This window comes from Lagopus muta, chromosome Z (genome assembly GCF_023343835.1).
Source record: "Lagopus muta isolate bLagMut1 chromosome Z, bLagMut1 primary, whole genome shotgun sequence".
NCBI lineage: Eukaryota > Metazoa > Chordata > Aves > Galliformes > Phasianidae > Lagopus > Lagopus muta.
Window position 1 is genome coordinate 65,429,047 of NC_064472.1, and position 12,554 is coordinate 65,441,600.

Genomic DNA, 12,554 nt, shown 5'->3' on the forward strand with positions numbered 1-12,554 from the left:
AGGGAAGAAGCCCAGCCTTGCTAAAAAAGAAGATTTTGCTGAAACTCTGGGCAAAAAAAGAGTTTAATATATTTGGAAGAAAGGACAAACAACCTGCGAAGAGTGCAAAGACATTACTAGAATCTACAGAGGGAAAATTAGAAAGCCAAAAGCCCACCAAGAACATAATCAAACCATCATTGCTAAAGATGATTGAAAGACACAGATATATTAACAAAAAATAAAAAATAAAAAATAAAAGCAGGGCCAAGTAGAATCTCTTTTTTTTTTTTTCATGCAGCAGGGAAACTCACCACTGAGGATGAAGAAGAAGCTGAGGTTCTCAGTGCCTACTTTACTTCTCTCATTTATTATTAGTCCCGGTCAACTAAAAAAATCCCAGATGACTGGAGATTTGCCAATTTGAATGTAATCACACAGCACGTACAGAACCATCAGGGGATCAGGCCTCGCCAGCATAGGTTCATGAAGGGCAGGTCCTACTTGACTAACCTGATCTCTTTCTACGGCCAGGTAACTCATCTTGTGAATGAATTGCTCTGCCTGGATAGGAATGCCCTACAGAGGGATCTGGACAGGCTGAATCTATGGCATGAGGCCTATTTTATGGGAACAACAAAACCAAAAGCCAGGTCCTGCACTTTGGTCACAACAACCCCATCCACTGCGACATGCTTGGAGCAGAGTAGGTGAAAAGATGCATGGCAGAATGATTTGAGAGTATTATTTGATAGCCAACAGTATGCCCAAGTGGCCAGGAAAGCCAATGGCATTCTGGCTTGCATCAGAAACTGTGTAGCCAGAAGGACTGGGGAGGTGATTGTACTTGTCACTGGTAAGGTTGCACCCTAAATTCTGTGTTCTGTTTTAGTCCCCTCACTGAGGGGAAGAATTCAGTGAGAATTGAGTGAAATCAGTGAGAATTCAGTGGAAGAAAAGTGAAAATTAGGAGCTACGAGTGAACTGGAAGGCTTGGGAAAGACTACATGCAGGAAACCTAAGGAAGCAGCACCTTTCCTACAGCTTTGGTCCCTTGGAGGAGACATAAGTGACAAGGAAGAGAAGGAACAGGTTCCAGCAGCAGCAGGGCAACAATCTATGGAGGAAAACTTATTTTACTATAATACCAGAATACAAGATAACACAGTATAATACAATTTAATTAAAATTGAGATTAATAAATCAGACAAGATGAGAGAGAGAGACCGAGTCAAACCTGAGAAGCTTGGAACGGCTAGGAAAGCACCCTCCAGCACCCACTGCAAGGCAGTAAGAGCCTGCCCCCCCACCCGGAAGGGCCAGATCCATTCAGAGGGCTGTCCAGGGCAGTCAGCACCATGCCTTATGATTACCTCTGCCAAGAAGAAAACCAAGGCAGTTGTCATAGGCAACTCCTTTCTGAGGAGAACAGAGGGCCCAGTATGCTGATTGAGACCTATCCATAGGGAAGTCTGCTGCCTCTATGGAGACAAGGCCAGGGAAATGAACAGGAAGCCTCCTGGTCTGCTGTAGTATTGTGATTATTACCCTCGTATCGTAGTTCAAGTTGACAGTGATGACGTCTAGGGGAGAAACCAGAAGATCAAGATGAATTATCAAGATGAACTTAAAGGTGCTAGGATGGCTAACTGAAGGAGCAGTAACTTAGGTGGTGTTTTCCTCAGTCCCTTCAGAAGCAGTGAAAATAGTGAGAGGAGCAGGAGAGGAACATCTGATCAACACATGGCTAAGCAGCTAGTGCTATCAGACCAATTTTGTTTCTTTTTTTAATCATGAGGCAGTTTATTCAGTACTGTGCCTGCTGGCAACAGATGTGTTCCACAAGTCTCAAAGGGGAAAAGCATTCTAGAGCAGTATTTGACAGTGCTTGTTGAGAGGGCTTTAAACTAGATTTGAAAGGGGATGAGAATAAAACCAGGCTTGCTTGTTATGGATGTGCCTGGGCTGGGGTTGAGATCATTAGCCCAGCTGAATTGCACCTATACTGCTGGTGGTAAATTAACAGATGGCATGCCACAATCAGAGGGGTCTGTGTGCTGGTGAGATTCTTCAGTTTGCTCTACAAGGTGATGGGTATAATGAAGCACATATGAAATGCTTCTACACCAATGCATGTAGCATGCAGAACAAGCAGGAAGAACTAGAAGCCTTGGCTTAGTCCCAGAGCTACAGTATAATTGGTATAAGCATAAACTGATGAGAAGAGTCCTCTGATTGGTGTGCTGCCTTGGACAGTTAGAGGTTTTCCAGAAGAGACAGGCAAGGAAGGAGAGACAATAGTGGTGCTGTGTGTAATGGAGAGGCTGGAAAGTACAGACCTATCAGTTGGCAACAAGACAGTTGAGATACTCTGGATAAGGATTAAGGGACAAACAAATAAATCACAGAACCACAGAATCACAGAATTGCAGAGTTTGGAAGGGAACTCAAGAGGTAATCAAGCCCTACTCAGTGGCTGAAGCAGCTACCTCTGCAAGAGGTCACACAGGTAGGCATCCAGACAGATCTTGAATATCCCCATAGAAGGAGACTCCACAACCTCTCTGAGCAACCTCTTCCAGCACTCTGACACCCTTGCCATAAACAAGTTCTTCCACGTGTCTGTGTTAAACTTCCTGTGTTCAAGTTTTAGGCCTTGTCTTATCCCTACACAACACTGAGAAGACACTGGCTTCATCCATTTGCCTTCCATCTGTCTTCAGACATCTATAAACATTTATCAGATCCCCCCTCAATCTTCTTTTCCCCAGGCTGAACATAACCATCTTATTCAGCTTTCTTCTTATGGGAGCCCCTTAATCAGCACCTTCCAGACCCTTAATTATCTTTGTGGCACCCTGCTAGACTTCTTCTAGGAGATCCTTGTTGTGTTGTTGTTGTTTTGTTTTTTTTTTGTTTTTTTTTTGTTTTTTAAACTGGGAAGTCCAGAACTGGACACAGTATTCTAAATGTGGCCTCACTAGAGCAGAGTAGAGGGGGAGAATCACCTCCCTTGGCCTGCTGAACACACTCTTTTAATGCACCCCAGGATACCACTGACCTTCTTGGTCACAAGGGCACATTGATGGCTGATGGTCAACCTGTTGTCTACAAGGACCGTCAAGCCCTTCTCTGCAGAGCTCATTTCCAACAGGTCAGCTCCTAACTTGTACTGATGCATGCGGTTATTCCTCCCCAGGTGCAAGACTCTATGCTTGCTCTTATTAAACCTCACCAGGTTCCTTCCTTTCCAACTCTCCAGGCTGTAGGTCTAGCTACTCTTCCCAATTTTGTATCATCAGCAAACTTGCTGAGAATGCACTCTATCTTTGTTGAACAAGACCAGACCTATAGCACCAACCCCTAGAGAGTACCAATAGTTACAGACTTCCAGCCAGATTCTGCACTGATGACCACAACTGTCTGAGCTCTGCCAAGCTCAGCTTGCATTCTCCAAGAAGCTTGTCAGTTAGTGGTAACTTAATCCTACGAAAATATTTGTTAACAGAAAAAAAACCTCTAAACAAAAACTGTGCATAAAGTGATATTTGAATGAGTGTTCTCAAAATAATGAAATTTCACTTCGCTTTGCAAATGGAATATCTAAGGTGTACAGAGATAGCCATGTATGTGTGTAAGTTTGGGATGAGATTGTAGAAGTATTAAAGTGAAGATATTTACCATATATATATATGTATATTTTATATATATATATATTTAATTTACATATGAAGTCTATAGTAAGGAAAAGATTTTGTTATCACTAGCAAGGCTTACCAGTAAGTTGTCTGGGGACTAATTTACCACTCACAGATTATCCATTCCTGTAGCTATGCAATTATTTTTCCATAGTCTTCAACCTGATGCTTCTGTCTTAAAGCCTCACACTCAAACTGGATTTATTTGGATATTAACAAACAGAGGGAAGTAACTGAAACTGAACAGGAGAAGTAAGATACCATCACATGTGCATTACCCAGAGTTGAAATGTATGATCAGAAAGATAACAATCCACAAATATTAAAGTAAAGCATGCAATAGAACATACAAGATGAATATATTCTGGTTATAAAACTAGCCTTTTTAGGTCTTCCTTCTAGTTCTCTTCATAATGTTATTTTCATATAAGTTAATAGTTCCTCTTATTGTCTAGGACACTTTCAACTCAAACATCTGTTCTTCTTGTCTGAATGAGTCATGATTTTGTCTTGAAGGCTCACTTGTAAAGTATGTATTTCCTTTCAGGCATTCAGGAAATTTTCTTGCCTTCTGTTCAGTGACCTCTTGCCAGTGCTCTTGCCTTGTTCTGCCACAAGGCTTCAGAGATTATTCCTTGTCCTCTTGTCTGCTAGTTGTCTGCTTGATTCTGATAAACTTTAGTCACTTGTAAACAATAGGAAGGAAAAGCTACATCAGAGTAATCGTAGCCTACACCAACAAGAGGTATTCCTGATTGGCAGAATAGCCGTGAAATGGGAAGACCAACACAAATCCTCATCTGAGTTTTCTCTTCTTTAATCTCTACCATGAATATAAAAATAAGAAGTTGCTCATAATTAGAGATTCCCCACAACAGTCTAAACCTAACCAGTGTCACTGATAGTATAATTTTATATATATATATATATATATATATATATATATATATATATATATATATATAAAAATCTTCTCTAAGAATTAGACTGTACTTTTGAGTAAGTAAAATGCTTTTGTGGTGCTGGTGAGGCTAGTAAAGAATTAGTGTGCTTCTGGTATTTGATGCTATATCGGTCCAGTTTTTGAAAGAGATGGTTCAATACATATATATATATCCAAAAGAGATTAAGACCAAATGAGGCCAAATGTTGTCCTACCAATATATTGTACCACAACCTCCCTCCTGAAGGGAGGTTGTGGTGAAGAGGGATTTGGCCTCTTCTCCCAGGCAATGCAAGTTGTATCAGAGAAGGTTTAGGTTGGACATAAGGAAGAACTTTTTCTCTCAGAGAGTGATCAGGCACTGGAATGGCCTGCCCAGAGAGGTGGTGGAGTCGCCGACCCTGGCAGTGGTCAAGAGGTGTATGGATGACGTGCTGCATGATGTGGTTTACTGCTTGTGGTGGCAATGGTGATGAGACGGTTGGATTAGATGACCTTATAGGTCGTTTCCAACCTTGTGATTCTATGATTCTATGATTAAAAATTCAAAGTATTTATGAAATGTGGGAAAGATGGTAAAGTTAGTGGTAGTAAAGAGAGTAATCCTAGCGAATGAGATACAAAGCAGAAAAAGTCACCATTGGGGATCCAGTGATGACTCATTTGTCCACAGGGGGACACGTGCTGCTGAAAGAGCTTTGAGCCAAAAATTGTTCCAACTTCTCACAGATGCCCAGGAGCCTTCACTGCTGCACTCCTGTAGAGGTATAGGAGCATACAGAGATGTGCTGTTGCATTCTTACCATTTGAAAGGTAAGTATTATCCGATTCAAAGAAAATAACAAATGTCTATATCCTGATTTTTACTTATTACATAATCAGTTAATCAGAGAGGTCATCAAAAACATTATGACAGAATTAACTACCTAAATTCTATAGGAGAAAACATACTCTTATAACCTTTGCACAAACCCTTTGCACCATTTTCTATAACACTCTGGTGCTGCAAGGCTGCCTATTCAGCTTTTAACTATACTCAGAACCATGTGTTTAACCACACTTGCATTTCACTAGTTCCATGAGATTCTTTCACTGAATAAAACTTTAGTGTAGTTTTCTTGATCCGTGCATATGCAGCAATAATATAGGAATTGATTTTTGATGAAAGGTTTGAATCTCTGTAAACTTTACTGAAGAGCTAATGTTCCTGTCACTCCCAAACTGGTGGTTTTTTTTTATTCACCTTCTCTGTTACATTGCCTTTAGAAAGAAAGAATGAAATATGCTTATGCTTTTTTAAGGTAACAGGACCTTTAGGTAAAATTGGTTTTCAGACTCTCAATATTTTGAGTTGCTGAGGGCTGGGAAATAGTGAGATTTCGTGTGGAGTACCCTTCAAATATTTCATGTAATGAAGATTTAAGATGGCACTTGCTTGATATTTAATAGAATCAAGAAATGATCTCTGGAGACTCCTGAGTCATTCAAGTTGTCCACTGTTAGGATCCAGGTCCTTTTCATCCACGCTAAAGGGTGACTATTTAAAATAATTAAAAAAAATTAAAAGAAATGAAAGAATAAAAAAGGAGAGGGCAGAGGAAGGGAAGGGAAGGGAAGGGAAGGGAAGGGAAGGGAAGGGAAGGGAAGGGAAGGGAAGGGAAGGGAAGGGAAGGGAAGGGAAGGGAAGGGAAGGGAAGGGAAGGGAAGGGAAGGGAAGGGAAGGGAAGGGAAGGGAAGGGAAGGGAAGGGAAGGGAAGGGAAGGGAAGGGAAGGGAAGGGAAGGGAAGGGAAGGGAAGGGAAGGGAAGGGAAGGGAAGGGAAGGGAAGGGAAGGGAAGGGAAGGGAAGGGAAGGGAAGGTTCTTTTCTTTGTCATCCCCAAATTAATCAAATTTCCAATGCAGCTCAGACTATATCGCCATTTCAGGAAAGAACATAGATAACAGCTGCATTCCCTGAGGAATTCTTATACAGGAACCTATGAGGACAGGCTGAGGGAGTTGGGCTTGTTCAGCCTGAAGAAGAGAAGGCTGCGGGGTGACCTCATTGCAGCCTATCAATACCTGAAGGGAACCTACACCCAGGAGGGGAGTAAACTCTTCAAAAGGGCTGACAACAGCAGGACTAGGGGAAATGGATCCAAGTTGAAGGAGGGAAGATTTAGGTTGGATGTTAGGGGGAAGTTCTTTACAAGGAGAGTGGTTAGGCCCTGGAACGGGCTGCCCAGGGAGGTTGTGGATGCCCCGTCCTTGGACGTGTTTAAGGCCAGGTTGGACGGGGTCCTGGGCAACCTGATCTGAATGTGTATGTTTGGTGGCCCTGCCAGGCAGGGGGGTTGGAACTACATGATCCTTGAGGTCCCTTCCAACCCGGGTGATTCTGTGGTTCTGTGATTCTGTGAACCACAGGGATGCAAGAAATTGTGAACTCTACAATGCCATAGCTACCATTATTTCAAAGGTAGCAACGGATGGAAATAAATTTAGGAGACCACAGTCTATATTCTCTTAGAGAAATGCCTTGACAGGTCAAGATTCCTCTCCTTTTTTTTTCTTAGGACACAAATAGTTTTATTTCTGTTGTCTCTTTAATCAATTATTCATACCCTGGGTAGGAGGAACATTCATTCCAATGACTTTCATAGTCTATTTGTCTGGCATATAGCTTACATTGCTCTATGTGACCACATAACTGTGGACATGTACCTGAAGACAATTGTAATACTCAAGAGGACATTGTTACAGTTGTGCATTCATCCTTAACTTTGGCATTTCTTGACATTTGAATAGTTCACTGTGTAAACTTAATGTTCCATGAACATAGTTTCTTTATGCACTTTATTTTTTATTGTGGGAAAAAAAAGGATGTGAGAAATGAAAGAAATCATAACAAGTAACAACAAGTATACACAGACTTGAGAGCTTCATTGTTTGCAAATAATGTAATTATAGTTTCTTGATTTCATTGTCAAAACAGATATCAGTGAAGTCCATAAACTTAATTGGCCTCGACCAAGAGGAAAAAAAAACTATGTAGGAACATCTTAACAACAAAAATCTTCTCCATCTTCACTATGTGACTTGTGTAATTAAAAGACTGTCTGCATTAAAAGTGTGTTCCAAATCACCATTAATCTGCTTGTTGCTTGATAAATTTGTGTTAATGCTGTATCAGTTAAGCCATGGGCATTACCATTCACTGTCATTAGGTTAAATCATTTTACTAACAGAGTCTCCCATATGCCATGTTTAAATGCCTTATTTAAGGCCTTTTGCTCCCACCATAATCATGAAGTATCACAGTATTGACAATGCTTCTGTATGATATGATAGTCAACTGCCTTAAGGATTTCAAGGAAGGACAAATGTTTAACAAATATAGGCAAAATGCTGCTTTTGCACTGTCCTATGAATTTTGTATACTGTAAAAGAAGACAGGTTTGTAGCTCTGTTGTGGGGTAAGTTGTGGAAAAAAATCACTAAGCAGCGTAAAACTTTCCTTGAGGCAGATGGAGAAGGAAAGGGTTAATATACCTTTCAAGAGGTGGTGAGTTCCAACTAAATAGTACAGATTTCAAGTCTCATTCTACTGAGCCATCCTCGTAAGTAACCGCTATGTTAGTAAAGAAATGGTGTGGTGCAGCTGTTCTTGGGTTTCCTCAGCCTCAACTGCTGCTGTACACATGTCTGAGGAATGAAGCAAAAGATGGATCAGGAGGAAGAATTCATTCCTTCTACAGATTTCTTTGCTCCTTCAAGCACAAGAAAGCAAATATCTATTTAATCCTTTACATGCTTGCAAGGAATTACTTTCAGGAAGGCTTTCATAAGTACTACCTCTCCAGTGAGTAATTATAAATACTATTACACAAAGATGAAGAGCTAATGGCTTTTTTTTTTTGCAAGATTACACAGACAGTGAGTGTTTTGGTCCAAGTGTTGGATCTTTCTGTGCTATAAAAAAAACAATAATGGCATGTGATCTTATGCAACAGACCATAAGCAAGCAAAACCTAGTTATCATGTTTTTTACATCTTTAACTTAAGAATGTCTACAGGAAAGAAAACTGGTAAAGAAAAGCCAGGTAAATTTTTTACTGTTGAGGAATTCACCGTGGCAGATATTCAAACAAACATTTATGACTCTGTAACAAATATTTTGTTGGTTCTTTCATAGTTCTTTTTTTGTTATTTTTGGGGGTTTTTTTGTGCATATTTTTCATTTACAGATTTCATCACTTGTCCCTTCAAGAAAAATTTATTTTTTTTTAATAAAGTATATTTTTCCAATGAAAAAAATGCATTTAACTGACACAAAATTCCAGTAGCTCCAAGGAATTTATAATATTTAACTGTTCCAAGATGCTCACTTAGGGGATGAGACCAGAAAGTTGTGCAACTTCTACATCCCCAACTGCTGCACCTACAAATACCCTGCTACGTGTGCATGCCTAAATTTCAAAGCACCATATGTTTTATGTAGTCATTTACCATGACATCATCTAGCTAATAAGCAGACTATATTGCATGCCTGTGTTCACTAAGTAGTCAGTCCAAGAGAGACCAAACAGTTGCTTCCAGCCTTGATTTTGTGCATCACACTATGAGCAAGCTGGCTGTCTGAGCTTACTGCCCTGGTTGCCTGTCTCAGCACACTAATGCTAGACAGCTTTGCTGCCTTTCACTTACAGCAGATTTCAATGAGTGCTAAAGAATTGCTTTAGAAAGTAGGGAAAGCTGTCAGATCCCCTGTGAGATGAAATGAACATGCTTGCCAGAACAGAAAGGAAAAAGAAAATTTGCTTGTTCAAGGCATGCATGGTCTGGCTTGCTGCTGTCAGAAGTGGTGCTAGGAGGAGAAATATGCTCGAGTTCAAGGAACTGCTTTTATATGCTTAGTAAATTGTAACTGTAGTTTACCTAGGCTAAATTTTTATCTCTGTCCTTTTCAGGGCACTTAAATCTATATACAGATACTCCCCTCCTCCCACCTCTTGGCATCCAAACTCAGGTCAAAATGAAATGAGACATAGACAGTGAGTTGTGAAAGAAAAGTGACAGTTCTCATATCTCATGCAATCCCCAGTATGTAGTAATTTAGACTCATGTTTCCTTCTCTAAAGTCCGACTGTGTCCTAAAGATCCATTCATTCTGTTCTGATGTTTTGTCAGTTCTACTTTTTACTTATTTGGCCAGGACTTTAATATGAAAAATAATAATAATGTTAACAGAAAATATTGTGGGTACAAGTACCAACAGGATCATCTTTCTCAAAAATGTAGTTCTGTCATTTCTTTAACAAGAACGTGTAGATGCATTCAACTGTGAAAGCACTGAAACAGACTTCAGCAGAAGGGTGTATATTGTGTGCATGTGTTAATTTTTCTGTTCAGACAACAGAAAGAATCTAAATTGAAATAACTATCTATACAGAATCTGCATTGGAATTAGAAACTCTAGAATCAATGAGTTTATATAAAATAAAATTTTAAAAATCCCTGAATATCAGAATTATATTAGTTGTTGTTTTTTTCACTTTTAGTAGTGTTGGATTTTTTTTCAGAAATATTCCATCAAACAGTATTACCTACAAATTGTTACCCAAAATGCAGTAATAAGAATGGAGAATATGGAGACTAATTAGGGAAGCATATAAAAATGCTGATGATCTTGCTGAAGTGTTTAATATAATTCTTAATCTCCTTATCCCTGCTCTTCATATTCAGAGTGCTGAAGAGCATCTGCAGTAGATTGACTCAATTTAGCCTCACAGATGCAAACTTGACATCCTTCTTAACTGTAGTCTTTCTTAATAGCCAGTAAAGCACTGAAATTTCCAACAACTTTTCCATGATGCTAGGAATTAAAGAAAAAAGGGGTTCAAAAGATAATTATTTCTCAAGCTCCAGCACAGGCGTGATCTCAGTCTTCTTGTGAATTAGAATGCCTTCCAAAGGCATTTACGCAGAGGACTTGTCCCTCAGTCCTGAGCAGAGGAAGATAAATCCACTGAATCTGAAGCAGGCTCCCTTTTTAAATGTAATTTGATGTGAGCAAAACCACAGGAGTGCTTAAATAACTAAGAATGATTTGATGAGCTGTAGCTGTTTGTTGAACACTGTATAGAAGAGGCTGAGATTAGGTGTATCATAAGCAGTTTGCTGAAGGGGCCATTCATTACCTTTATGAAATCTGTTGGAGGGATTGGGGTTGATTAGTAGGTATGATGTAGATGAGCAAAGGTTATGTACAAGCAGTGACAAATCGATCTGTTCTGCATGGTCAGGAAACACAAAACAAATGAATTTAAATTCCTCCTTATGCCTTTGAAGAGTAATGATCAAATGTAGCTTTATACAGGGAGGTGGAGTGAGCAAATCACTGTGCAAGGAGGCAGCTAATTGCTGAACTTGATTGCAACTGCTAATCAGAGTCACAAAAAAAAAAAAGTGTTGGGAATTAATTAGACAAGGACCTTCAGAACAGCAGCAGGAAGCCTCCAAGTGACCTTTATTTGCAGTCAGTTAAACAGAAGTGTGACTAAAAATGCCAGGGAGCAAATCAGATTATTAATATTGATTGCTTAAAGAAAATGAATAATTTAGGAGCAGAGTCAGAATAAATATATAGTGACAGAGATGAAAGAGCACAATGTACTGCCTTTCCAACATTCATGTATCATGCAGAAGTGCCTCTTTGCACAGAAATGGAGAATTTCCAGCATCACAAAACATAATTAGTTTCATGACCCAGCATGATAGCTGTATTGCTCCGACAAGGAGCCTTTTTTCATTACTACTCTTTTCTCAGGGAAACGAAATGTGGGAGGAGACAGAAGCCTGCTGAACAGAAGCTTTATTCTTGGAACTTTGCAAAGAGATCAATATCAGATGGGATTATCTTTTAACTCTTTATCAAGGAAATTGTAGATATTTTTTTTTTTTCCAGATATGCTGTCAGAATAACCACAGTAATTAACAGCAAAGTTATAAAACATCCATACAACTTGAGCCATAAATTTATTTTCCTACTTGTCTGTATTTCTTTTATTCATTTTTGTTTTCAATGATTTTGTACTGATTATTTTTAATCAGGTTTTTTTTTTTTTTTTTTTTTTTTTTTTTGTCTTAATTATAGTCTTTTTTTCCTGGTAAAGTGGCATAGCCAAAAACACACACATCAGCAAATGTTGTTGGAATAGACACTTTGTTTTGCTTTCCTTGGGAGCTGTTGGGAACTGAAGTTACTTATTTATTTTTACATAGCAATGCAATTAACATGACAATTATTAAAAAATATTAGGCAATGAAAGCAAACCTTAATGATAGAGTAAATGTGTGTGCATGCATGCCTAATCAGACCAGATTTTCATGACCTGTTATGAGAAGGAAACTGAACACTGTCTCCCATTATTTTGTTTCTACTCCATCCAGGAATGACTTTCAGTACTAAAATTGTAGAGGAAAAAGTTATCCTGAATATTTGCTGTTTCTGTCTGAGTAAAAATAAAACAGGTTTTTGACAGATAAAAAGATAATAAAAAGATGATGCATAATTTAACTGTGCTAGATGATGATATGTTCCCTTCTTTATTATTGATGGTCTCAGAGATGGTGGTACACTAGCTGCCATGGTGCCTTCTGACTATGTGGGGATTGGCCTTATGTTAAGAGAATTCCTTGTGTCTCTGCTTGACTGTGATATTTTCTTATACACGATCATACAGGTCTGATGATAGCATAAAAACAAGAATTATGGATCCAAGTTAAATGATAGAATGTGTCCTTGTGCACAGATGAAACAGGTTAGCCTATGCATTCCTATAGGTCTACTGGATGTATAATCATGTCCAACGAAAATTGCCAGTACCTGTGCTAGTCATCCATAAACACACACATCAGCAATCTTCAGAGTACTGCTTTTCTTATATAGGTTT